The sequence below is a fragment of the Choloepus didactylus genome, chromosome 8, assembly GCF_015220235.1.
Source record: "Choloepus didactylus isolate mChoDid1 chromosome 8, mChoDid1.pri, whole genome shotgun sequence".
NCBI lineage: Eukaryota > Metazoa > Chordata > Mammalia > Pilosa > Megalonychidae > Choloepus > Choloepus didactylus.
The window spans coordinates 80,915,547-80,942,636 of NC_051314.1; the positions used below are offsets into that span (position 1 = coordinate 80,915,547).

The 27,090-nt window shown below is 38.6% G+C and overlaps 1 long non-coding RNA gene across 1 annotated transcript in view; it reads right to left on the minus strand.

Moving 5' to 3' along the window:
• Window positions 1–9,735: 9,735 nt before the first annotated feature.
• Window positions 9,736–27,090, minus strand: part of LOC119541429 — a 130,135-nt gene continuing 112,780 nt past the window's right edge. The window contains exons 5-7 of the long non-coding RNA XR_005218269.1: window positions 12,612–12,653; window positions 11,005–11,061; window positions 9,736–9,873 (exon numbers count right to left, since the gene is read on the minus strand). This is a non-coding gene — a long non-coding RNA (uncharacterized LOC119541429). The remainder of the gene's footprint in view (window positions 9,874–11,004; window positions 11,062–12,611; window positions 12,654–27,090) is intronic.

The following is a 27,090-nucleotide window of genomic DNA, read 5'->3' on the forward strand; positions in this document are numbered from 1 at the left end:
TGCTAGGTTAGCAGTCTGCTCTTATGAACTCATCTGCTTCCATAAAAAAAAAATGAGTCTTGAAAATTCTGATCAGTCTTTATGGTGAAAGTTGTCTAAGTGAAGTTAACTCAGAAGCTTGTATAAAACATCTATTTTTAAAGTGTTGATGATGCAAAGTACTTGGTAGAATAGTTTTCCATAAGGCTCCAAGGTTGACCTTCATTGTTGAAGATACAACTGTGGTCTGCAACTTAGAGTAGAATGTTTTAAGTACATTAGGACACCAAAATATGTTTAGAGAGGTAAGCAGGTAGGTAGGTAGATAGATAGATAAAGATGAAAAGATTAATGATTGTCATTGTTTTATTACTGTAACCAATGAAATCATAATAAGAGGAAAATTCACTGTTGGGATACTGTACATTACTATTTCATATGGGTTTTGATCAATAGTTGATCAATGTTTATCCTAAGGCTAAAACAAATGATGTTCAGTGGGGGCACTGACAAATCTTCAGAGACTACCAAAATCCCACAAGTCTCTGAAATATTTATATTTTATCAATAAAAATTTAACCTAAGGAAAGCTAAACTTCCCTTTTGATTTGGCAATTGTATTTGAATTCCTCCAGATTGCAATAGATTGAGCAAATTTAACTTAGCTCTTTAAGAAGTGCAGTGGGGAGGATCTAAGATAGCAGCATAGAGAGGAGTGGAAGCTAGTTAATCCCCCTGGAAAATTAACAAACAACCAGGAACAACTAGTAAATAATCAGGAATAACTGTGGCATTATAAACGTGACCATCCACTTATACACCAACCTGAATTGGGAGGAATGCCTGAGATTGCAGCATAAAATCTGTAAGTACAAACTGTGGATCCAAGCCAGGAGCCCCCTCTCCCCACAGCCTGAGCTGCAAAGCCTCATGGTGCTAGAGAGCAGCTCTCTCCCAGCAAGGGAATATAGCTCAGCTGACCTCCAACTGGGGTTTTAATTAACAAGCATGGCCTGCTTGCTACGAGCTATAAATCCCCAACAAGCAGACAGAGGCTTTGGGTGATGATTGACCTTGGAGAGCCAGAGGATGGCCTTGGACAGGCCCTGAAGGGGGATTTCTGTCCCTGTTTCAGCTCAGCCATTTTCAGTTCCCAGCATTCTGACCCAGAAAAGGGTGGAGATAGCACAGGCAGAGTCTATTGAAATACTAATGACCTCTCCCTAGGAGGATTACCTTCCCTAAGAGGAAAGGGGTGGGACCCAGTTCTACAACCTGCCTTCCATTCAAAACTAGTCCCCAGAGCCTGGGGGAAAACAGCCACAAGCCACACCTCCTAACACCGGACTGGAGTTACAGGCTGACAGGCACCACATCTGGGCAGAAAAGCACAGTGACCTGAGGCATCACAGGTTGTACCAATTTTCTAAGACACACCCTCATGGAAACAAGATACTGAATATTTCTTCCTTCTGGGACCTGCGCCCATTCTGGTCTGGGAAAATCTGATTGGGGTAGCCAAGGAAACCACGCCTAGACAACAGAAAACTACAACCTACACTAAGAAAAACAAAATTATGGCCCAGTCAAAGGAAGAAACTTACACTTAACTGAGATACAGTAATTGAAACAACTAATAATAAGTCAATTCAAAAAGTTTAGGGAAGATAGGATGGAAGGGATGAACCATATAATGAAAACACTGGGCATACATAAGGTAGAAATTGAAAGTTCAAAAAACCAACTGGCAGAGTCTATGGAAATGAAAGGCACAACACAAGAGATGAAAGACAATGGAAACATACAACAGCAGAAGATGCAGAAGAATACATTCAGGAACTGGAGAATAAGGCACCTGAAGCCTACACACAAAAGAACAGATAGAGAAAACAATGGAAAAATATGAGCAACATCTCTGGGAACTTAAGGATGAAATGAAAAGCAAGAATGTATGTGTCATTGGTGTCCCAGAAGGAGAAGAGGAGGGAAAAGGGGCAGAAGCAATAATAGAGGCAATAATCAATGAAAATTTCCCATCTCTTATGAAAGACATAAAATTATGGATCCAAGAAGTACAGCATACCCCAAACAGAATAGATCTGAATAGGCCTATGCCAAGATACTTAATAATCAGATTATCAAACATCAAAGGTAAAGAGAGAAACCTGAAAGCAACAAGAGAAAAGCAATCCATCACATACATAGGAAGCTTGATAAGATTATGTGCAGATTTCTCAATAGAAACCACAGAGGCAAGAAGGAAGTGGAGTGACATATTTAAGAATCTGAAAGAGAAAAACCACCAACCAAGAATCCTATATCCAGCAAAACTATCCTTCAAATATGAGGGAGAGCTTAAAATATTCTCTGACAAACAGACAATGACAGAGTTTGTGAACAAGATACCTGCTCTACAGGAAACACTAAAGGGAGCACTGCAGACAGAAAGGAAAAGGCAGGAGTGAGAGTTTTGGAAAACAATTTTGGAAGATAATAGCACAGCCATGTAAGTACACTGAACAAAGATGACTGTGAGTATGGTTGAAAGAGGAAGGATGGGACCATGTGGGACACCAGAACAAAAGATGAAGGATAAAGACTGGGACTGTGTAACTCAGGGAAACCTAGGGTGCTCAGTGATTGTAATAAAAGGTACAAATATTTTTACATGATGTAGAACAAATGAATGTCAACATTTCAAGGTGTTAAAAACAGGGTGGGATTGGGGGAAAATACAATCAACGCAAACTAGAGACTATAATTTAAGGAAACATTGTATTATGCTTCCTTTAATATAACAAAGGCAATATACCAAAGCTAAATGCATATGGAGGGTGGGGAATAGGGGAAGGGTATGGGACTCCTGGCATTGGTGATGTTGTCTGACTCTTTATTCTACTGTAGGTTAATGCTATCTTCCCTTTTGTTGCTTTCTAGCTGTCAAGTTTTGTTTTGTTTTGTTTTGTTTTTCTCTTTTCTTTTTCTTTTGTCTCTCTGCCTTTTTTGACTCTTCCTCCTTCTTTGTGGAAGAAACAGAGATGTCCTTATATAAATAGTGGTGATGGTGCTAAATACATAAATATGTGACTATACAGGGAACCAATGATTGTTTACTTAGGAAGGAATGTATGGTGTGTGAACAAAACCATCTTTAAAAAAATGGATTGATTAAGAAACCTTGAGAAGACTATATTGAGTGAAATAAGACAGACACATAAACACAAATATTGCAGGGTCTCATTGATATGAACTAATTATAATATGTAAACTCATAGACATGAAATATAAGTTACCAGGATATAGAATGAGGCTAGAGAATGGAGGGCAGTTGCTTATTATGAGCAGAATTCTCAACTAGGGTGAACTTAAATGTTTGGAAATGGACAGGGGTGATGGTAGCATGTTGTGAGAGTAACTAACAGTGCTGATATGTGTGTGAAGGTGGTGGAAATGGTAAGCTCAGAGTCATGTATGTCACCAGAAGGAAAGTTGGAGGTTAAAAGATGGGAATGTATAAAACAGTGCATCTTGGGGTGGACAATGTCTGTGATTAACTATACAAATATTAGAAATCTCTCTCACAAACTAGAACAATGTATGACTGTATAACTAGAAGTTAATACAGAGAGGCATACAGGAAAAAATATATACCTATTGCAAACTATATACTATACTTAGTAGTATTTTAACATTCTTTCATCAACAATAACAATTGTACTATACCAAAACTATGAATCAATAATGGAGGAGGGCGTGGTTAGGGGTATGGGAGAATTTGAGTTTCCTTTTTTTGTGTTTATTTCTTTTCTGGAGTAATGAAAATGTTCTAAAAATTGAAAAAAATTAATGTGTTGATGGATACACAGCTGTGTCATGGTACCATGGGCAATTGATGGTATACTTTGGATCTTTGTATAGTTGTATGGTATGTGAACAATCTCAATAATATATATATATATAAAGTGGGGTGGGTGCAGAGCAGCTTCCTCATTTCATGTTCCAAATATTTACAATACTTATAATCATATGGAATTATTCTTTTTTACACTGCTTTCAAAATCTAACTAAATAGCAACAGCCAGCTCAGTCAGTTATTGCTTGCCTCTACATTTTAATTTCTCCCATCTTATCATTTGCTTTTGAATGGTATCCTTTTCCCATCATTGGGTCCAATGAACATTAACTGAACCTATAGATTAGTCAGTGCCTCCTGAATATTGTCTTGTCTTCCCACAACAAGAGTGCACAAGGACCCCTGGACCACTGAATCTACCCCTTGCCTGTTCCTGTAATCAGCAGAGAGCCAGAGCAAGGACCCTTGTAACTGTCATGCCTGCCATCTCTAAAGGAGAATTTCATGTAGATGGGAAATGGAATAGAACAAGTAACCTTTTCAGGATAAGTTTGCTGAGCTCTCATTTTCATCTACTGCAGCAGGTTAGTTCTCAGGAAAATAAGAATCCCTTGGGGCCCAGTAGGCAACCCAAAATCTCTTCCACTAGTCATATCTAAAATAAGCTATGTAACACAAAAATTGTAAATTCTAAAAATCCATGCCTGTAATGAATCACCAGATTTCTGCTGGGTTTTCTTTGTAAAATATTCCAGTTCTTTAAAGGAATACCTCCTATACTCAATTATCACCTGATTTGTCCTCCAACTAACTGTATAATCTTTTGCATAATCAATAGCCTGAATTTTTTTACTTGACTTGGGAATGAAACATATGTTCAGATAACCCTATAACAGGGATTTTCAATCTCAGCACTATTGATATGTTGCCCCAGATAATTACTTGTTGCTTGGCACTATCTGTACATTGAAGGATATCTAGCAGCACTCCTGACTTCTACCCACTAGATGCCACTAGATTCCACATTATCACAATCAAAAATGACTCCCCAGAAGTCTCCCAAAAATTTCCTGGGGCACAAAATTACTCTCCACTTAGAACTGCAGCCATGGAGAAATGTATTAATTTTCTATGGCTGTGGAACAAAATATCACAAACTTAACAGCTTAGAACACAAATTTATCATCTTACAGTTCTGTAGATCAGAAATGTGCCCTGTTCAGAATCTCACTGGGTTGAAAACAAGGTATCAGCCACTGCTGCTCTTCCCACTGAAGCTCAGTGTCCTCATTCAAGCTCACTAATTGTTGGCAGAATCCATTTCCTTGCAGTTGTAAGACTGAGTTCCCCGTTTTCCTTCTAACTGTCAGCCAAGAATCCCTTCCAGCTCTTACCTGCTTCCTGCAGCTGCCTTCCATGTGGCCCCTATAGGCAGCTCACAACAAGGCTGTTAGCTTCCTTCTAGGCCAGCTGAATGCATTTCTGACTTCCTCTTTTGCAAACAATAAAACTCTCTGCTTTTAAAGGGCTTGTGTGATGAGATTAGACCCACCAAGATAATACAAATATATATATTAAGATCAACTGACTTGGAAATTTAATTCCATAAACAAAATCACTGCACAGCAGTTGTAGAAGGGGCACTTCCCAAATCTGGGTTTATTGCTTGGCATGGCCAATAAAAGTCACATCAAACCAGGCTGAGAAGGAAAAGAGGGTTTATTCATTGAGGACTGATAGTTTTGTATGCCAAGCCCTCTATCTCATTATGAAGCTCATTATTGCAAAGGAGAGACTAAGTCTGCTTATAATTGTGCCTAAGAGTCTCCCCCTGAGAGCCTCTTTGTTGCACAAATGTGGCCCTCTCTCTTAGCTAAGCCAACTTGGCAGGTGAACTTGCTGGCCTCCCTTGTATGTGGGATCCAACTCCCAGGGGTGTAAATCTCCCTGGCAATGCAGGATATCACTCCCAGGGATGAATCCCACTCAGCATTGTGGGATTGAGAACATCCTTGACCAAAAGGGGGATGAAATGAAATAAAGTCCCAGTGGCTGAGAGATTTCAAATGGAGTTGAGAGGTCACTCTGGTGGGCATTCTTATGCACTAGATAGATATCCCTTTTCAGGTTTTAATGCATTAGAATAGCTAGAAGCAAACATCTAACTATCAAACTCCAACCCAGTGGCCTTGACTGTTGAAGGTGATTGTATAACTATGTAGCTTACAAGGGGTAACAGTGTTATTGTGAAAACCTTGTGGATCATGCTCCCTTTATCCAGTTATGGATGAATAGAAAAATGAAGACAAAAGCTAAGTGAAAAATAGGGTGGGATGGGGGAGATAATTTGGGTATTCTTTTTTACTTCTATTTTTTATTCTTATTTTTATTCATTCTGGTGCAAGGAAAATGTTCAAAAATAGATGGTGGAGGAAGGGAAAGATGGTGGCATAGAGAGGAGTGGAATTTAGTTAATCCCCTGAAGCAACTAACAAACAACCAGGAACAACTAGTAAATAATCTGGAAGAACTGCTGGCGGACAACCATGACTATCCACACATCATACACCAACCTGGATTTAGTGGAATGGCTGAGATTCACAGCATAAAATCTATAAGTAAAAACTGTGGACCCACACTGGAAGCCCCCTCCCCCCATGGCAGGCTGAGCTGCAAAACCTCACCATGGGAGAAACCAGCAGTCTCTGTTGGAAGTGAGCAAATATAGCTCAGCCCAGCTCCAACTGGGGTCTTAACTAACAAATGTGGATTGCTGAATACAAGCTACAAACCTAGACAAACCCCTAACAAGCAGACAGAAGCTTTTGGTGATGACTGACCTTAAAAAGCCAGAAAACTCCTGTGTCCCAGGAAAGGGAGCCCAGAAAACCAGGTATTCTCTCTGACTGATGGGCAAAAGTGGGAGGTTGTGGACTGGTTCTGAAAGGGGGCTTTCTTTCCCTTTTTCTCTCTTTCAAGCTAAGCAGCTCAGTGGAGAGAGCCTCAGCCATTTTCAGTTCACAGCACTCTGACCAGACAGGGGTGGAGGGGTGGAGGTAGAGTCACAGAGAAAAAGAAGCAATTCAAATGCAGATGATAACTCATTAGAGGGTGTATCTTCCCTAAGAGGAAGGAGATGGGGCCCAGCTCCACTGCTGCCTTTCCTTCAGAACTCAGACCCCAGACCCCAGGGGAAAACAGTCAAAAGAGAAATGAAAGGGGACACACATCCTTACACCAGTCGGGAGCAACAGGCTGTCAGGTGCCACCTGCTGGGCAGGTTAGGGAAAGTACAGCAGCTAGAGACCTCACAGGGAAGTCCATCAATCTCTAAGACACACCCTCAGGGAGACTTGAAACTGAATATAACCCCATTCTGAGATCTGAACCCATTCTGGTCTCAGAAAATATGATTGGGTAATCAAGGAAACCCCATGCCTAGACAACAGAAAACTATAAACTATACTAAGAAAAACAAAGATATGGCTGAATCAAAGGAACAAACTTACACCTCAATCAAGATACAGTTGAGATATTGTTTCATTTTAGTGAAACAATCAAAGATTTTCAAGGAAATATGCTAAATCAAATCAAGAAACAAATCAACAAGTTCAGGGAAGATATGGCAAAAGAGATGAAGGATATAAAGAAAACCCTGGGTGAACATGAGGTAGAAATTGAAAGTTTGAAAAAACAACTGGCAAGTTATATGGAAATGAAAGGCACAACACAAGAGATGAAAAACACAATGGAGACATACTACAGCAGATCTCAAGAGGCAGAAGGAAACACTCTGGAACTGGAGAACAAGACACCTGGAATCCTACACACAAAAGAACAGATAGAGAAAAGAATGGAAAAATATGAGCAACGTCTCAGAGAATTGAATGACAACATGAAGCACATAAATGTACATATCATGGGTGTCCCAGAAGAAAAGGAAAAGGGGGCAGAAGAAATAAGAGAGGAAATAATCAATGAAAATTTCCCATTTCTAATGAAAGACATACAATTACAGATCCAAAAAGTGCAGCACAGATCCAAGAACCACAAACAGAATAGATCTGAATAGACCTATACCAAGACACCTAATAATCAGATTATCAAACATCAAAGACAAAGAGAGAATCCTGAAAGCAGCAAGAAAAAAGTGATCCATCAAATACAAAGGAAGCTTGATAAGACTATGTGCAGATTTCTCAGTAGAAACCATGGAGGCAAGAAGGAAGTGATGTGTTAACTTCCTAAAGAAGTTAAGAGAGAAAAACTGCCAACCAAGAATTCTATATCTGGTAAAACTGTCCTTCAAATATGAGGGAGAGTTTAAAATATTCTCTGACAAATACTCAATGACAGAATTTGTGAACAAGATACCTGCTTTACAGGAAAGACTAAAGGGAACACTGCAAACAGATAGAAAAAGACAGGAGTGAGAGGTTTGGAACACAATTTGGGGTGATTGTAGCACAGCATGTAAGTACACTGAACAAAGATGACTGTAAATATGAGGAAAGATAAAGACTAGGACTGTATAACTCAGTGAAACCTAGAGTGCTCAACTATTGTGATAAAAGGTACAAATATGTTTTTACATGAGGGACAAATGAATGTCAACCTTTCAAGGTGTTAAAAATTGGGTGGTATTGGGGGAAAAATACAATTATTGCAAACTAGAGACTATAGTTAACAGAAACATTGTATAATGCTTCCTTTAATTTAACAAAGCCAATATACCAAAGCTAAACTCTGTATTGTCTGCATGATTTTTCTGTACACTTAAAGCTTATATAATAAAAAAATTTTTCTTTAAAAAGAGAGTTTATTTAAACCAGTGGGAGGACAGAGGAAGATTTCCCAAATCAGCCTCCCTGAAGTGATTTTTCAATTGGCTTTTATACCCATCAGAGACAAAGAGAGATAATCATTTTAGTTAACAGGTAAAAGAGGTTTGGAAAATTTCAGTAGTTTGCCTACTTCCTTCAGGTTTTACATCCTGTGACACCTGGGAAATATGCCTCCCAGTCCAGGGAGACAAATGAAAGGCTTATTCATATCTGGGAGGTTTGGAGCAATAGATTAAAGCTTATCCAGGTCTGAGTGAAGATATTCCATTTATATATTGTTCCTTTGTGAGACTAAGAGCTCTCATTATAGTCCACTTCCAGCTTTGAAGTTTACATTTTAAGACTACTTTACAATTTCCATCTTGCTTACAATTTTAAGATTACATTTAAAAAGGCGCTGTACACAGTGACTAGATTTATGTTTGATTAGGGAAAAAAAGTGGAAGGTATGTGTATATAATGGGTGGAATATTGGGAGACCATCTTAGAATTCTGCCTTTCCCCAAGGGATTTTCCCTCATAAAGGAAAAACTGTTCCTGAAGTTGTTTCCTTTTCCATTGCCTTCTCTTTTAAAGAAGGTGTTACTCTTATGAGGTTACTAGTTAAAGGCAGGAAATGAAATTTAGAGCTGTCTTTCCCCCTCTGTTTGACAGTCTATATCAACTCATCTAGCCAGTTCCCTGAGGTCTAAAACTAATTCCTCCAAAGTTCCTTGTTAAGCTTTAACTTCCTTAATTTTTCTCAAAAACCTTGCCACTTCATACCAAGAATAGGTAGGCAAGCCTCCTGAAATCATATCTAATAATATACTTTTCCATCCCCTCCTTCTTCTTGGTAAAATGTTCCCCTGCCATTAAGAAATTAGACATCCAACCAAGGCCTTTCCGTAGATAAGGACTCCTCTTTTTAGCTCTAACTCTGGTTGTTCCCTGATCTTCTTCCATCTCTTATCTAAGTTGTACTATAAGAAGAAACAAATATAAATTTTGATGTTGTTACTGATTATTCTTTATTTGCAAGAAAATACACTTGCTGAGAATACAAGATATGAAGGGAAAGACAGGCAATTGGGTGGGGTGAATACATTCTGCCCCAGAAGAACCCAGGGCACAAAGGCTAACCAGCACATGTACTGATGCCATGTCAGTGATGCCACCAATCAAAATGTATCAGTTTGTAAAGCCATTCCCAGAAACCTGCAAGAGAAAATAATGATATTGTTGATGGGTTTTCATGGAAAGCAACAGAATGTGGCTTCCTTATTTGGGATTGCAAGACAGCAACAAGTATCTACTAGCACAGAATACAGAGGAGTCAAGGGATCTGGGATTCAAGTTCCTGGATTTTGGCGCTTGTGGGAGGACCCACTCCTGTTCAAGATAGTTCAGTCTATACAACCCTGGATGGGAACCTAAGCCTAAAACAGACTGAAAGACTTTGAATGGGAAGGATCCCATTTAAGAGTTTTTCTAAAATATTCAAGGCACAGCCTCCCTTTAAGAAGGAAGAGAAGCAAAATTTTCAGCCCTACGCTCTCCAAAAGAGATTCTTGATCAAGACATCAAGCTACACCCTAACTGTGAAATTGTATAAAGCAATGTTGGCAAAAGCCTCCTCATAACTTAGATCTCTTGATTTCATGTACAGTCTCTTATCCTTACCCACCATATGTCTAAAAACAATTACTCACTGTCTCTATAAACCATTGCCTCCTCTTCAAAGTTTACTACTTCCTAAAGTTGGTGTGAGACTAAAATTACATTTTATGTGTGAAATATTTCAGATGGTGTCTGGAAAATTCTTAGACTCAACAAATGTTTGTTGTAAATCTATATGAAAATAAGAAAGGGAGAGGTAAATAAACCTATAATAGGAGGCTTGGACTTGACCCTTAATAAATTTAAATAATCCAAAATATGCCCTTAATTACCATCAAATTTATCTGGCCTACTTTTTGTCCCAAGAAAATCCCACTACAAAGTTACTTCCAGGTTTTTGAACATACACCAAAGGAAACATGGAATTCACTGATTATAGCTACCACATATGGGCACATGGCCATATGTTGCACTTCTTTTTGTCTTTCTGGTATAATTTCTACAAAAATAAAGGTGAGATTGCATACTAAAAGAAAGCAAGCCAAAGTGATAGCCCAGAACTGTGTATCTTATAGCTTCTTTACTTTCTACTTGTTATGGAAAACCAAATGGAATTAGAAAACAAGGAGAAAATAGGGCATTTGTCATCCTTGTCCTGCCCACATAGTGGGGGAAACCTGGACAATCCAGGAGGTAAATAATGAAACCCACTTGAATCACAGCTCTTACCATCAGAGGTGGTTTTAGCAGGAGTAGTCATAGTCGTTTCAGCAGAAGTGAAAGTACCTAAAAAAGATAGGTGAAATTAGAAAGAAAAGATAATGATGAGAAATTTGCCACTTTTCATGGAACAGAAATTAATCCCACACATTCTTGAGCAAACATCCCTCAATATATATTCATCTGTCTATCAGCCTTCCTTCATGGCTGCAGCCTACACCCCACCCAGAATTTATACATTCTATTGAAGCTTGGATGAAAGTGGTTTCAGAGGGAATTTCTAGAGGGAAAGAAAACAAAGATTAAGGATACTGGTCTCAGATAAGGATAATGGTATCTCCTACTTTTCACTGCCATATTTATCACAATTTATGAAACAACTGAGATCTCTTTTCCCCCAGAAATTGTGAGACCCATTAGAAGGAGATGGAGATATCGTTACTAGCCTTGCAATGAAAACAATGGTCAAAATTCCCCCAACAAAAACTCCATGTTCAAAGATATCATGTAATAAATTGGTGAGCATTATCAAGCCCTGTATCTTACACCTGAACTTCATAAAAATAAAAAACTTCAGTCCAACCCCCTCTTGATGGTAAGATAGCCCCAACTGCTGGATGACTCCACATCTCACATTTCAGCCATGTTTTTTCAGGTTCTCCATCAGGACAGAGAAGATTTTCAGAATTGGGTCTCACCTTACATGTGAGACTCCTGACACAGTGCTTGAAGTCTGGGACTAGAGCTAGTTCTCTTAAGACCTGGGGAACTTGTGAAGGAAGAAAAAGAGTTCCCCATAATCTCTACCCCAGTACAGGTCATACCCCAAGGAAAGTTCAAGATGCCACGAGAAAATCCCAAGAATGATTGGGGCCTCTATCAACCACCATGGTTGCCAATGACCATTCTCTTCCAGGTCAGGTTGGAGAAGAAACATCAGGCTGAGAAGAGGAGGTATGAGTCATCATGAGAACACAAATATAGAAGCCTTGTTATACCTGACCCCATCCCTATCTCCCACCCCCTTCACCACATGGTCCTAGTACTTATGTAATTGCCCTTAATCCCTATATCAAACAGGAATTACAATCCATCCTTCATTCTGGAACCAACCAACCTCACTTTATACAATAGCTATTTATTCAAACTATAGTAAGCAGAGAATTTTGGCCTATATCTCACCAAAATTTTCAGGTCATGTATCAGCCAATATTCCCCACTCCTCTTTCCTGGGAATGAGGAGTAATTAGCCCACATTTTATATAACTCCATCTCAAAGGCCTGATATTTTATAATAGTGTATAAATAAATAAAGAGCTTATCTATGTTCAGCTGTGTTCTTTAGAAACAGGAATGTGGATTTCCCTGAATTCTTGGAGGTTCATTACTTGGAATTTCCCCACAGAAGAAGGAAATATTGAAAAGGGTTGATTACATAAGTCATTGTAAATGAGAAAACGATGTGGTGTGAGCAACATCACGCACACAAACTGAATGCCATCCCTCTATACTCAAACCCTACCCAATTATTTCCAGGGCTAAGCTAACTATTCAAGAGGAATGTGAGATAGCAAAGATTCATTACAGAAGTTTAGGAAGACTAGGTTCCAACTCACCAGTAGTAGAGAGGTCAGATGGAGTAGCCATGGTTAAATCCTCTAAAAAAGGAAAGAAAAAAAGTTGGAGGTGAAGATAAGGCCATCTGGGGTAGAGGGAGGAGAGGACATGAGGATTACAAGGACCTCTTGGCACTTGGCATACAAGTTGAGGGAAAATAGGATCACAAAAAAAAGTTCTCACCTCCCCCATTAAAAAAAACAAAAATAACTATATAATCATACTTTTTGCTTTTTCCCCAAAATAAAACTTTGACCACATTCCTAAATAAGATTTTACTGAGACAGAAAACAATGAATCTGGCCAATTTCCCTGAGTGTAACACCTAACAGGAAGGTTTAAGGACAACAAGGTTTTCATTAAATTAAAAAAACCATAAGGATTTAGTCAACTCCATTATGAATTGTCAGCCAAAGAGGGTTGGACAAAAAATAATGGAGCTGGAAGCAAATGGTATATGTGTTCTGACAAGCCATCCATCAACATTGAGCATCTTTATCTGCCATTCCTCCAGAGATTTTTGTTTGTTTGTTCCCCAGGTAAAAACCTTTACTTACGGCCAGAGACCAGGAAAGTAGAAATTCCCACCAAGACCACGAGTGCCAAGAGCTTCATGATGCTGAATGCCAGAGCAGAGAGGATAGGTGTGAAAGTGAAATGGAGGTTCAGAGTGCAGGAAGAGGGCAGGCACTGGCTCCAGGACAAGATTCTGATACTATATAGGCAGAGTGCACCAATCAGGAGCTGCCAGACTGGAAACTGGACTCACAAATCCAGGAACTGCTGGTACTCAAAGCACCCACTGAAGAATCAACAGCTCAGCAGGAGGCCCTTTGGAGACTCTGAGACAGTTTCAATTCAAGAGTTTTCCAACTATAAAGTTTTATAGTCTTCAACTTCTCTTCCAGGTTTCCCCTTGCCTTTGTGAGTCTGAGTGTCACTGTAAGAACCAGCCCTTCTGACAGCCCAGAGATGCCTCATAACCAGGCTTCCTGATTCATCTGAAGTGCTTTTTTCATAGACATTAGAAGTGGCAAGTTTACAGATTGCTTGGCCCTATGACCACATAAAGTAGGAAATATCAGGGCAGTCCTGGTAAATCCAATAACTTAGACAATACTTTTTTCCAGCAATTGCCTGCCGTCTTACATATGGTTGAGTATATTTGACACCTATGTGTGGGTGATGATCTCTGATCTCTAGGACCAAACCTAAGCTTCCTGGATATAACCAACTCTTGAGTAAAAGTTCATAGTCAAGGAGTGAGAAGAAAAAAACTGAAGTGACATTTGTTAAATAACCTATGTGTTCCTTCAATTTGTTAATTCAACAAATTCTTATTGAGCATTGCTAGGTGCCTAGCACAGTGCTAGGCAGCTTTAGGGACAGCAGTAAACAAAACATACACATACACACAAATCCCTGCTTTCATGAAGATTACATTCTAATGAATAAATTCTTACAATAAAGAATATAGATAGTATGTATCTTCTATTGCATGTTAGGTAGCAATAAGATTATAGAGGAAAAATAATATAGGGAAATATGATTTTGCTGTTGGGGGCAGGGAGAGGGGCATGGGGTTGCAATTTTAGATGGGATGGCTAATTAAAGCCTTACTAAGAAAGTGACATTTGAACAAGACCTAAAGGAGCTGAGAAAAGAAGCCACGTGGAGTCTTGGGGAAGTGTGCTTCAGAGAGAAGTAGGAAGTGCAAACCCCTTCTGGCCTGAGGGAAAAATATCCTTTGTACTAACTATTCTCAGTAAACCATGTTGTAAACAGATGTGCTGTCATCCAGACTTTGGTATTCCATTTATAGAGCACAGGCAGAGTAGATTTAGCATAATTCTTAAGGGCCATAGAGTCTCAGAACAGTAAATGAACATTGGCATCAACTAAAAGTCACCAGCTGCATTAGCCCCTAACAAGACAGACTGTTTGAAGCCAGGCATTGACTTCTCTCCAGCTATGAAAGTCCTAGATAGCATCTTTTTCCAATAGAAATCTGTTTTGCGTACACTGGAAATCTGTTGTTTAGCATAGCTACCTTCATCAATTATCTTAACTAGATCTTCTGGACAACTTGCTGCTTCTCCTTTATCAGTACTTGCTGCTTTGCCTTGCACTTTTATGTTGAGGAGTTGGCTTCTTTCCTTAAACCTCATGAACCACCCTCTTCTGGCTTCAAATTTTGCTTCTGCAGTTTCAGCCATTATAGAATTAAAGAGAGATTAGGTCCTCATTCTGGATTAGACTTTGGCTTAAGGGAATGTTGTGGCTGGTTTGAGCATCTATCCAGACCATTTAAACTTTCTCCATATCAGCAATAAGTCTGTTTCATTTTCTTGTCATTTATGTGCTCACTAGAGTAGCACTTTTAATCTCCTTTAAGAACCTTTCCTTTGCATTTACAACTTGGCTGTTTGGCATAAGAGGCCTAGTTTGGGGCCTATTCAGCTTTCAACATGTTTCCTCACCAAGCCTAATCATTTCTAGGTTTTTATTTAAAGTGATAGATGGGCAACTCTTCCTTTCACTTGTTCACTTAGAGGTCATTGTAGGTTATTAACTGGCCTGATTTTGGTATTGTTATGTGGCAGGGAATAGGAAGGCCTAAGGAGAAGGAGAGAGACAGGGAATGGCCTGTAGGTAGAGCTGTCAGAACACACACAACATTTATCTATTAAGTTCACCATCTTACATGGGCGTGGTCCATAGTGTCCCAAAACAGTTACAATAGTGACACCATGCAGGGTTGCCAAAAACCTTCAATTTATAAAAAATGCATTATCTGAAAAGTGCAATAAAGTGAAGTGCAATAAAGGGAAGCACAATAAAATAAGGTATACCTGTATAGAATTATTATATAACCTAAAAATACCATTTATAGGTATATACCCAAAATAATTGAAAAGGGGGACTCTAAACAGATATTTGCACACTGATGTTCATAGCCCCATTATTCACATTTGCCAAATGGTGGAAGCAACCCAAGTGTACATCAACCAAAGAATTTATAAATAAAATGTGGTATATACATACAATGGAATATTTTTCTGATACATGCAAGGATACGGATGAACCTTGAAAACATGTTCAGTAAAATAAGCCAGACACAAATGGACAAATATTGTACAATCTCACTGGTATGGAATAATTAGAATAAGCAAATTTATAGAGTCAGAAGCTAGAATATAGGTTACAGAGAGTCTGGGGTGGGGATAGGTGTGCCGGTTTGAATGTATTGTGTCCCCCAAATGCCATTATCTTTGTAGTCTTGTCGGGGCAAACGTTTGGTGCTGGTTAGATTTGCTTGGAATGTGCCCCACCCAGCTGTGGGTAATGATTCTGATGAGATGTTCCCATGGAGGCGTGGCCCCGCCCATTCAGGGTGGGCCTTGATCAGTGGAGCTATATAAATGACTGACTCAAAGAGAGGAACTGAGTGCAGCTGTGAGTGATGTTTTGTGAGAAGCAAGCTTGCCAGAGAGGAACGTCCTGGGAGAAAGCCATTTTGAGGCCGGAGCTTTGGAGCAGACACCAGCTGCCTTCCTAGCTAGCAGAGGTTTTCCAGACACCATTGGCCATCCTCCGGTGAAGGTACCCGATTGCTGAGGTGTTACCTTGGACACTTTGTGGCCTTAAGACTGTAACTGTGCAGCGAAATAAACCCCCATTTTATAAAAGCCTATCCATCTCTGGTGTTTTGCATTCTGCAGCATTAGCAAACTAGGACAATAGGGAATGGGGAGTTAATGCTTAAATTGCTCAGAGTTTTTCTTTGGAGTGATGAAAAAGTTTTGGTAATGTATGGTGGTGATGGTAGCACAATATTGTGAACATAATTAACCATACTGAGTTATCTATTTGTATGTGGTTAAAAGGGGAAATTTTAGGTTGTATATGTAATGGAATAAAAAATTTTTTTTAAATGTAGAAATGTAAAACATAAACAATGACCCTAAGTAAACCAAGAACTCTAATTAATTAAACAAATATAATAATATTTTTCATCAATAGTAACAAGTATACCAAACTAATGCAAAGTGTTAATAATGGGGACTGTAATTTTGGAACTCTGTATTTTATGCATGATTTTCCTCTAAACCTACAACTTCTCTAATAAAAGAAAAAGAAAAATGGATTCCCTCTGGAATAGGACAACATGGCCTCATAGACATTCAATGCCATAATAGGTAGATGTAAATTGTATGAAATTGAATGAGTATTTTACTACTCTATCCTATAATTTACTTGAAATCTTTTATTCTACCTTCTCTATCAATAGGAAGGCCATTTTAAAGAATTAAGATGTGAACTATATGATACTTAATGTAAGTGCTACAGGATTTCAGGGACGGTGAACCTCCAGAAAGACAGTAGGTCACAGTTCCTATTGAGCCACAAAACTATACATAGGAGGGCCAAGGAAATGCAGTGACACCTGAACAGAGGGGCTTGCCAAGTAATGGGGCAAACATTATTCTCCTCACTCTTCCCTTCCTTCACCCAACCTTTTGCCTCCATTGTCATTTGCCCCCACTTCATTTGGCTCCAGATGTTCACTGAGCAAAGTATCAAGAGTTGCCCAGCTCCCATGCCAAGACCCAGCTGGCATCTTCTGTGACATCACTGATGCCCAGCTTTGGCAGAGGAGAAGGAGGGTGAGGGACAGAATTGTTCAAAACTAATCATAAATTCTGTAGACATAATTGCTTTCCAAGATCACATGAAGCCTTGGTGGTGAGCTGCCCACTGCTCTAAACCCTGAACCTACATTTCACTTTCCCTTTGGACAGATTGAGTAATAAGAGAGTAAATCAACCTGAATTGGGCTTGGTCCAGTTAAGGGCTATTTTCTGGTCCCACGCATGCTCAGTATGTGGCCCAGGGATCAGCCTTCTTCATACTACTCCCTAAAATTGCTACAACTTTCCCTGATTCTTATCTCTCAATACTGGTTACAAAATTGGGAACCATACCCTTAGCTCCCTTTCTTGGCCAGCCCATTAAAAAAAAATGCAAATCTCTAAGCGTGGGACAGAATTTCTCAGCCTCAGCACTCTTGACATTTTGGGCAGGATAATTCCTTGTTGTCAGGGTTGTCGTGTGCATTATAGCAGCATCCTGGCCTCTACCCAGTAGATGCCGTTAATACACCACTCCTCCCAGATGTAACAACCAAAAATGTCTCCAGACATTGCCAAATATCCCCTGAAAGGCAAAATCCTGCTGATTGAGAACCACTGGTCTAGGGCTTCACCAGGGAAATGCATCCAATTTTTTCAAAAAAGAAAACAATAATTTCTGGAACCATACTCTTCCTAAAATATTTTCTTTTTTTAAATTAATTTTTATATTCCTATCTTGAAATCCCAATAAATAACTTTTTATAATCCTATGAATCTGTCTACTCCTTCACACTATAAATCCCCACCCATGTCCAATGAGGTCATATTCCTCCACACTCCAAAAAGGCTCCTCTTCAAATTGGAACTTACAGTTTACTGCTGTTCCAACCATTCTAATCCACACTGGACTGCACCTTGCTATGGGCTATTCCACATGCTAACCCTTCTGCCAATTCCTATCTTGGAAACTTTTCCAACTCCTATCTGTCAGGAATCTCATCTGAGTCTCACTCAAGCATCCCTTCTTCTTGTAAAACTTCCAAGAAGTCTTGATTCATTGAGATGCCCCTCTCTTATCCTATATCACCTTTTGCTTTCTCTCTTGCATTCTCTTTTAATCATTGGTTACCTCATCCCTCTCCACATCTAGGCTCTGTGCTCTTGCAATGCTCATGTGGTACTAGATCTGTTTTCCTAAAACAAGCACAAAGTACAACTAAATACATAACTAAATATAGGGAGAAAAGAGGAATCAAAACAGATAGAAGAAACAAAAGAGGGAGAGAGAAAAGGAAGAAGGAAGAAGCCTTATCAGTTCATTCAAGTGCTACAGTTTAAGGAATGTACTTGATAGCTAAAGGAAATTCCGTATGTTTAATACCCTATCTCATTAGACCTTTAAACACATACACGCTTCAGAGCATTACAATCTCTCCCTCACATACCACTATTTCCATTCCTAAAAGCATAGCCAAGTTCCTGAATCTACAAGCAAAAAAAAAAAAAAAAAAACCCACAAAAAATAATGTATTGTTAAAATTGATATATTTCATTGCATAACCATTTTGAATTAAAGGATAGAAAAACACTTTATGAATTACAGTTATGATATTTTTAGCTGTTAAAACTGATGCTATTAATACTGTGTGATGGTAGCACGGTATTGTAAGTACACTGAACAAAGATGTCTGTGAGTAAAGCTGAAAGAGGTGGGATAGGAGAATGTATGACACTAGAGGTAAAGATAGATGATAAAGACTGGGACTGTATAATGTGGCAAAAACTGGAGTGGCCAATGACTGTTACTAAATATACAAATATAAAAATGTTTTTGCATGTGGGAAAGCAAATGAATGTCAACCATGCAGAAATTTGAAAAAGGGATGGTATTCAGGAAAAAACATAATCAAAGCAAACTGGAGTCTATGGTCAACAGTAACATTGTAATATACCTCCATTAAATGTAACAAAGGCAACATGCCAATGCTAAATGTATATGAGAGGGGGATATAGGGGAGTCATATGGGATTCTTGGTAGTGGTGTTATTTGCTGTCCTTAGTAGTATATTGTATTGTATGACATGTTATTTTTCTTTTTATCATTTTTTCTTATTGCTAAAAAAAAAAAAAAACAATTTTTCTTGTAGTAATCAGTATGTTCAAGTGCTGATTGTGGTGATAAATGTACAACTTTATGATGATACCATGAACAACTGATTGTACACTGGATAAATGTATGGTATGTGAATATAACTCTATAAAATTTTAGGAAAATATATATATAGGAGTAAAAGTGTTGGAGAAAACATGGTGAGAGGGATGATGCCTCACCAATATGGACTAACTACAATGTGTAAACTCAGAATTGAACCTTAGAACATAGCCTAACGTGGACACAATAACTGTAATAGTCCCTAGATTGTAAGCTCTTACAGCACTTAACTCCATCCCTGAATTATACGGCCTGTCTCTAAACTTTGAGATGTTGATCCCCTAGCGTATAACCTGATTGGTCTCTGGAACAATGCATATCTCTGAGACACCTGAAACTCAGAGCTAGAGCTCGGCAGATATGAATGTCAGTATTAGTGCATACAGCCACTGTCAAAAAAAAAAAAAAAAAAAAGCTGAAAAAGAGCCCAGACTTCAATTAGTGGTATGAATGAAGCAGGTCTGGTTAAGACCAGGGCAAGCCAGGCCAAAGGATAAAGGTTGAAACTGATTGCATTTTAAAACTTCAACTTTCATATGAGACCAAGGGAATAGATATCTATTTGGTACAGGATTTAAATTTTCTAAACGGTACAACTCTACAGTCGATTTGTTCAAACACCACAGTTGCATGGAACTTTGAATAGGAAGTGAGATACGGTAGGTTAGTATAGGCTGGAGTGAAATAGTGACACATCCTAGAGTAATTTGGGCAGATAATAAAAAATATATTTACAGCCTCCCCCTCCCCAGCCCCGAGGATCTGGGGGAAGGTGCGGATGTGTTGGACATCCTCACCTGGACTGGTGTTGATGTTGTCACAAACATTGGGACTGGGGGTTTGATGTGCTGAGCCCTCGAGCATGGGACTTGCCCTTATGAAGCTCATTACCACAAAGGAGAGTCTAAAGTTATATGTAATGGTGCCTAAGAGTCTCCCCCTGAGTACCTCTTTGTTGCTCAGATGTGGCCCTCTCTCTAACTGAGCCATCTCGACAGGTGAACTCGCTGCCCTCCCCCCTACGTGGGACCCGTCTCCCAGGGGTGTAAATCTCCCTGGCAACGCAGAGTATGACTCCTGGGGATGAATGTGGACCCAGCATTGTGGGACTGAGAGTATCTTCTTGACCAAAAGGGGGATGCAAAATGAGATGAAATAGTTTCAGTGGCTGAGAGATTCCAAATGGAGTCGAGAGGTTACTCTGGTGGACATTCTTATGCACTATATAGATAACACCTCTTAGGCTTTAATGTACTGGAATAGCTAGAAGTAAATACCTGAAACTACCAAACTCCAACCCAGCAGTCTGGACTCCTGAAGACAATTATATAATAATGTAGATTACAAGGGGTGACAGTGTGATTGTGAAGACCTTGTGGATCACACCCCCTTTGTCTAGTGTATGGATGAGTGGAAGAATGGGGATAAAAATTAAAGGACAAATGGGGTGGGATGGGGGGATGATTTGGGTGTTCTTTTTTCACTTTTATTTTTTATTCTGGTTCTGGTTCTTTCTGATGTAAGGAAAATGTTCAGAGATAGATTGTGGTGATGAACGCATAACTATGTTATCATACTGTGGACAGTGGATTGTATATCATGGATGATTGTATGGTGTGTGAATGTATTTCAATAAAACTGAATTTAATTTAAAAAAAAAACTGATGCTATTTTGCATCCAAACATGATGGTCATGTTTGTTTAATATGCCCAACTATGCACACACTAATACATATACACATATAGTGCAACTCTAGCCTTGCTCCTCTGATTGCCAAAAGTGGCCCAGTGGGAATGGGAGGATGAGAAAACAGGATAAGAAATGAAAAGCCAGCATAGGAAAGGTACTGGATGTGTCTTTAAGGAATTATATTTAAGTCTAAGAGATGGAAATTACATCAATTTATTCCAATCAGAAATTTAATATGTCTTTCATTAATGAGAAACCAGAAAACAAATGAACTGTTATTTAAATATAAGATTTTTTGGAAGGCAACATATTTCAAACCACAATCCACTCAGGTAACTGATAGGGTGAGAAACTACAGAGGTAAAGTGTGGGATTTTGTGTTGTCAACTTAAATTACAGTACCTGAACTTCCCAAGATTCTTCAGCCCTCCAAACCTTGACAGCAAAGGCAAGATAACTTTAAAGGACACAACACTGAGTAGGCACTGTTCTTGCTTAGAAGCAAGGTTAAAATTAGGCCCTCCATTTTGCAAAACAAAGGATGGTGGAGTAAAATCAAAGTTAAAATCATGAGGGGATGAGTAAGGCAAACAATTCATCTTGATTTCTAACACTAGAATCTACAGTCAGGTAGTCACAAGACTGAAATGATGAACTTCATCCCAAGGGCCATTCATCTCTTAGCTCTTTGAAAACTGGGACTATATCTTATTTCAGATGGTATCTACAGTGCTCAGCACAATATCTGAAACATAGTACCTTTTCAAAAAGTTTTGGTAAATGAAAAAAGCAAATTAAATAAATGAAAGAACAAACAAGTGAGTGAGTGAGTGAAGTCTCAGGTAGCTCAGACATACATGCACTTAATACCACATTGAATTCATTTGGGGAAGGAAGGGTGTCCCTCTAAAGCTTTGAGAGGGATCTACTGTAACTGTGGATGACAGGTACATTATTATCAATCTAACCAGCATTATCCTGATACATTTCAAGCTATCCCCCCATGAAAACATCAGAATGGAAACTGTCTAGACTACACCTATTGATTGGGACTTTCAGAACAGCATTATCTGAAAGTCTCTTCTTTGTTCCTTGTCTGCCTCTCCCACTGGAAAGCAAGGGCCATGAGGGTAAGAACTTTGTTCACTTTGTCTTGCTCACTGTTCCATGACTTAGAACTGGATCCAGAATCAACAGGTGCTTCATGAATAGCCCAATCACATGTTTGGGCTAAAATGTCATTTATTTTATAAAAAAGATCATTTATGCCTTTAATGGAAATAAAAGCCATCAGAAACAGGAAGAGTGTTTCATCATGAAGTTTTGGTGCCAACTCTCCTACTAACAGGATAAAACTGGACACATCACAGATGAATCTGGAGCTCAGCTTTACCAATGGAAAGAAGTCAATAAAACCTACCCTGTCAAACTCACAGAATTTCTTCTGAAAAATAATTAAGGCAGTCAACATAAAAATTCTGATAGCATTCTACATCCCAGGGTTTGAGAAATTAGGTTAAGAAAGGCTGTACAATATTTTGGGAAGCAAAACAGCAGCAGATACAAAATTTGCACATAGAAATGGTCTTAAGAATAGATTCAAAAGAAGAAATAAATTCAGTGCATAAAAGTGCTTGTAGCTGCCTTATTTAAAATAACCATAACCTGGAAATAACCTAAATGTCCCACAATAAAATGGATTTAACAAAATATACTATTTTATAATCATTGAAATAAAATTTTTAAAAAACAATGAAAATCAAATAATACAAAAAGAATATTTAGAGTAAGATTAATTAGTGAGAAACAGAAACCCAATCTTGCCTATAAACAATTAATACAACTATGTAAAATAAGCATGCATGATTAAGATAAGAAAAAAGTGAAAATAATTGTGTATTGGCCAGAGTGCCCTTATTGTGCTTTAGCCTAGTGTAAAGATAATTTAAGCAGAAAAGTAGGTTAATAACCACTATCAAATAGTTCCTAAAATCATTAGGAGGGCTGGAGATCCAGATGGAGTCTAAGTTTCCAGGAACAATGCCCAAAAGCTCTGCCACAGGATGGTCTGATGAGAAAACCACCACCACTGCCACCAGTGCTGCCAAGTGTTAAATGTCAAAATTTGAATCACTGCAACAGCAGTTGCTACCAGCAAAATGCACCTCTGTATCAGAATTCAATCCAGCAACCATTGCCTCCCACCCCTTCTTTAACATATGCTTCTGCTGCCAATATATGCCAGCAAAATGAAAGCCCCTGTTTTCACACATTGTCCATCTCCAGACTAAGGACTTTAGAAAGTTCTAAAATTGGCAGAGCCTGGCTCACAAGCCTGCATCCTGGCTGCAGGGGAGGCTGAGGAACTGCAGGCCAATTTCATTGTTGGGAGACTACGCACAGCGTCCTATTTAATTCTCATAAAAATGGTTGACATTATCATCTGGATTTTACAAATAGAGAAATGGTGATTTATCAATTATAATCAATTACAGGTTATTTGGGGTTTTCTATACAGATAATCCCAACATCAGCAATTAATGAGCAAGGGAAGTTATGGCAGGCCAGGGAAGCAGTGACCCTTTGGGCCTGGAGTTAGAGAGGGTTGCCGGTGGTTTAACCTAGTGTCCCCTAAACATTTTGTCCAGAAACACCCTGAAAGAATTTAGAGATCCTCTCACGCATATTTTAATTGACATTTAAGATTGTTAAAGAAATGATTTAAGTTTAAGTAGTTGCAAAGGATGTAACTTCCAGCATATTATAATATTGACATTTTTTAAAAAACTGCTATTTCACTCTTTTAAATGTATCCAGTGAAGACTAAATGCCACAGCAATTTGACACCCACCATCAAACATTTTTAAAAGACAAGATATTTTTAAAGTTTAATTTTTTATAAAATTCCCTTTTCTCCTTGAATTTGTATTTACATTACATTCTACTCACCCACGGAACTTTATCCTAACATTTTATGCTTGAGATTATTTTATTGATTACTATGTCATATTCTTCTGCAACAAAATTACGTATAGAATTTAAATCTTTCCTGTAACTATAAAGTTGTAAGTGCTAAAAATTTAATTCTCATTTAGTTATTATTACAATTATTATTTAGTCACTCTATCAAAATAATACATTAAATCATAAATTTTGACAGATATCAAACATAGAAATATATTAGAAATGAATCTCACAAATGGAATTTTTTTCCGTTAGTTTGTGTATCCAAGGATGACTATTACTTAATGACATAGGGTTTGGCATCAATGTTATTTCTATTTTTTGTGTTTATAGTTGTGAGCACTGGGAAAATGTTTTCAAATAAATGAGTTGGTAGAAACTGAAAACTTTCGTTTTTGCAATGCCACTCAGTGATTTGAACTCCATTTAAGTTATATGTTTAAGAGCATCACATCATCATCCATTATCAAAAATTTAATGATCCATCAGCTGGCAAAGATTTAGAAACACTTGGTATACAAAAGGACTTGTTATCCAGTCATTTGAGTCACCCACTTTCTTAGCATTGACACAATATTTCAAATATTATTCTACTTGATTTCCTAGAAGTTTTTGCACATCAGGTAATGCATCTATTTTGTATGGATGAGAGATATGCTTTTCTTTAGTAAAGAAAAGGAGTAGGGTAATTATGAATGGAGAGATTCTCAGGCAAATAAATTTAGGAAAAAATATGTAGAAATTAAGGATCTGGAAATTTATTCCTTTTAAACTTTCTGTAACTGTATGCCCTTGGGCATGGTACCCCAGTTTTAAGATTACTAGTCTAACCCAGTTTACTAGATACATCTAATCTGGAGCCCAATACAAGGTAATAATCAATTCAAACAATCTAATTCAATAAGTTTTAATAACTATCTACAAAGTAGCAAATGGTAAAAATGTACAACAAAGGATAAAAATGTACAAATATGGCTGTGTCCTCCCAGAGTGAACTAGTTAAAAAGCTATGAGAGAACAGGGCAAGATGGCAGAGCGGTGAGGCAAGGAATTTAGTCTCTCCTCTAGGGCAGCTGGTAAATTACCGAGGAGCTGTATGAAACAGTGTGTTCTGGGTCTCCAGTGACCAGTCACACATGGTACATAAGGTTGGAATGGGTGGAAAAGCCGAGATTGCAGCAAAATCTGTAAGTTCCCCAACCAGGGTCAGGCACCCCTCCCTGACCAGACCCTATGGACTGTCTTGCAGCTGGCTCCCTGAAAGGAAAAAAAAAAAAAAACCTGCTGGGAGCAAGAAGGGGGACTCAATCCAGCCTCAGCCACAGAATTAATTAACAAATTAATTAATTAACTTTTGGAACTGGATGTGCTAGAGAAGGGCTGGGCTCTGGGAATGGGGAGCACATAAAAGCAGGCACCCTTTCCTTGGCTCCAAAAAGGCTTGGGTTTTTGTTATTGTTTTTGTTTTTGTTTTTTTGATTTTTTTGTTTGTTTGTTTTTTCTTTATTTTGTCGCTTCTCCTTTCTCACTGACTGACTCCTTATCTTTTCACACTTCAAAAGCCCCTGGCAAGGGCAGAATTGAAGCTGTTAGAGAGTAATTAACCAGATAATAGCCCAAAGCACATCTTTAAATACTCTGTTCTGACACTGACAAAACTTCCAGGCTGGGAAAAGACTTTAAAAAGGGACTTCTTTTTTTTTCCTTTTTCTTTTTTTCTTTGTCTTTTTTTTAATTTAAAAGTAACATATGTGTATGGATGGATGAGTAGAAAAATGGGGGAAGGGAAAAAAGGGGCACCCACTTTAATTTTTATTCTTATTGTTCTTGTGTGTGTGGTGGTGAAAATGCCAAAGATTAATTTTGGTGATAAACGCACAACTATATGATGGTACTGTAAACAATTGAATGCATGCTTTGTTTTGTATGACTGCATGGTATGTGAATATATCTCAATAAAATGAATTTTTAAAATGGTAACATGTGGCTTAAAAATTTAAAGTAACATACGCAGTTATTTTCTATCAGACAGCCCAAGTTGAAGGTCTAGGCTAGTGTTGGGGGGAAACGAGTACCAAGAACTTCTTTGAATTCCAGATTCACTTCTGAAGAAAGTCTCCACCCCAGTTTTTAATTGGCAACACCGGCTGACCAAGGAATTAAGCTGGAGTTGCCCCAAAGAGGAGAAGGGAGAAAGAAATAGTGCCCCTGGGAGACAGCTGGAGTTTCTAGGATTGGGAGAGTGGAGGGAGGTCAAGCTCATTTAGCAACCCTCCTTCTGGGAACTCAGACCCCAGGGGCTAGAATTCAGATTCCACCTTCAGTCAGCCATGCCCCTGACAGGATCAAGTCTCCAGGAGACATCACAATTCCTTACGCTGGTAGGGAAACTGTGGGCTGACAGGTGCCACCTGCTGGACAGGATAGGAAAAGCACTGAGTCTAGAGGCCTCACAGGAGACTCTCATTCTCAGAGAAACTCCATATCCTCCTTCTAAAACATAGGCCTCTCTAGATCAGGAAAACCTGACTGGGATTGACCATATCTGAGGAGACTCTGTGACAAAAAGGCTTCATGGAGGCAGGGCAAGAAACAGAAAAGCAAGAGGCGAAAAATTCTAATCAACTAAATAGAACTTAAGTTAGAGGTCTAGAATAAGTTGAACTGAACACCAAAGGTTAGAGAACAAAGCTAGCCAACAAGAAAACCCTAGGTAAAAGAGTGAAAATGAGCTCCAGAATAAATTAATCAAGGAAACCAGATGCCTAGACAACTTAAAATAATGAGCCATACTAGGAAACATGAAAATATGGACCAGCCAAAGGAAAAAACTAACAGTTTAACTGAGATATAGGAGTTGAGGCAACTAATGCTAAATCAATTCAATGAGCTGAGGGAAGACATGGCAAAATAGATGAAGGATATAAAGAAGACACTGGATGACCACAAAGAAGAATTTGTAAACTTGAAAAAACAAA